At 43.2% G+C, this 2,071-nt stretch overlaps 1 pseudogene; it reads right to left on the bottom strand.

The window, feature by feature from the left end:
* Positions 1-640: 640 nt before the first annotated feature.
* Positions 641-1,201, bottom strand: LOC144254465 (protein tyrosine phosphatase type IVA 1 pseudogene; annotated as a pseudogene).
* Positions 1,202-2,071: the final 870 nt, after the last annotated feature.

Genomic DNA, 2,071 nt, shown 5'->3' with positions numbered 1-2,071 from the left:
TTTCAAAATGGAGGTTTCCCATAACAGCAAAAAATAAGACTTAATAGAAAGATATTAAATAAAAATAATTGCTGTAAGACTTGGTAAAAGGAAAAAACAAAACAAAACAAACAAAAACAAAAAACCCCAATAGGTAAAAGCAAACCTGATGAATACTGGTATGAATGTAGGAGATGTAAACATAAAAAGAGCAGGCAAATAATCATGTAGGGCCTACAATGTTTGAAATGACTGAAGGAATAAATCACATAAGGTCTAGAGTGTTCTTAGTTCCTGGAATTTTGGTGTTGTATGATACTAAAAATATACAAGTATTGTGCTGGGTTATTTTGGCATCTAATCTTTCTAAATTTCTTATATAAGATTCTGGCATGGAAATAGATTTAAAGACATTAACTCAATACCACATGATTTCAGGAAAGGTCAACTGGTACAAATGATAAGCACATTTTAAATGGTGAACAACAAGAATCTTTTGCTAAGTGTCCGAACAGGTTGATCATAACCCAAACATAGAGGCTGAAATTCTGTCAAGCTTGTGGCCTGGTAAAACTGCTTTCCAATACTCCTATGGAAGCTTCATCAGATTTATTCACCACGCCAACCTGTTGGCTAATATGTACGGCGAATTAGGTCCCATCTTAAGTTCCACTTCCAAGGCAATAGCATCAGGCGCCCGAGTTTTATTGAATGCAACAGTTGTTTCTATGACCATTGGAGTCTTTGAAGCGCAGCCGCATTTTAGGACGATACTTCTCCAAATACAAAAGTTGCTTGCTGTTAAAAGGCTCCACGCCGCTTTTGTCTTATGAATTGTACTGCATCTTCATATTTCATTCTGCCTTCAATCAATGCTAGGGCAACAAGCACTGGAGCTCTCCCAGGGCCTGCAACACCATGAACAGCAATACAACAACCAGGTTCTTCACAAGACTTAACCAGTCATCGACAATTTGGATGGACGGTGATGCACCATCATCAAAAGGCCAATCAAGAACAGGGATGCCTTCTTTCTCCACAAGAGTAGTGTCATAGGTTGCTTCACATACTCTTACTATTGTGGTAACACCATACTTCTTAAGTTCCTCTATAAATTTGTTTAAGGTTGCATTGGTTGGATTGTGTGTATTAAGAAATCTCATGTTCTTGTATGTGACTTGCACAGGAGCAGGGCGGTTCATTCGAGCCATGTTAATTTAGTTAAAAAACACTCAATAGGGTTATGAAAGAATTTAAAACTTTGAATACAGAAATGATGCAAAGTAACTGAAGTCTACTTCAATATACTCCACTTGATATTGTCAGTGCTCTGAGTATGATGTTGGGAGTAATGGGAAATGAAGTGAGCCTCCTAACAAGAAGCAGCAATTCTTCAATCCAGTAATACTGAGGCAATAGAAAGGAAGTGCACTGAGGTTTACCCCATCCAGGTCAGAACTCTTGTAAAATGCTCGGTGGATTTTCAATTCAATACGTCTGTGTCCAGGTTACCCACTCTTATGGGGGCTTCTTGGTGGAGTAGTAATGAATTTCTACAGTTCACTTGTCTGCATAGAGGTCGTGCTGTGCCTGGCAGTAATCTCCACTGCCCTTCAGAAACTCCATAAATGTGTGACCAAGAACACCACAGAACTGAGGAATCTGTTTACTCACTGAAGACTGTGGCCTAATCATACAGCCGGTCCCGAGGCAGCGGCCATACAAGCGGTGGCGGTGGCGATACAAGCAGCGTTGGTGGCCGCGGCTGCAGGGCCAGGGGTGGCAGTCTTCCTAGCGTCTCAGGATAAGAACTGGAAAGGGAAGGGGAAGTGGGAAAGGGCAGGGACAGAGGCCCAGGCAAGCTGCTGTCAGCTGGAGGTCCACCTCAGTCTGATTCCATCTTGAGGCCAGGGGATGGGCCTTGGGGACCGCATCTGTGCAGCCCTTGTCTGCAGCTGGTCCCCGCGGGGGTGGGGTGGGGGTGTGATAATAAGCAGCTGACTCCTGTGAGTCAATGGCTATTCCATGAACTCTGGGGCATAGGCACACCAGCTGGTGACAGGGACTCCTAGAGTGTCCTGCAGCCTCCAAC

This window comes from Urocitellus parryii, chromosome 4 (genome assembly GCF_045843805.1).
Source record: "Urocitellus parryii isolate mUroPar1 chromosome 4, mUroPar1.hap1, whole genome shotgun sequence".
Taxonomy (NCBI): Eukaryota; Metazoa; Chordata; class Mammalia; order Rodentia; family Sciuridae; genus Urocitellus; species Urocitellus parryii.
This window is presented reverse-complemented; position numbering and strand designations above follow the sequence as displayed.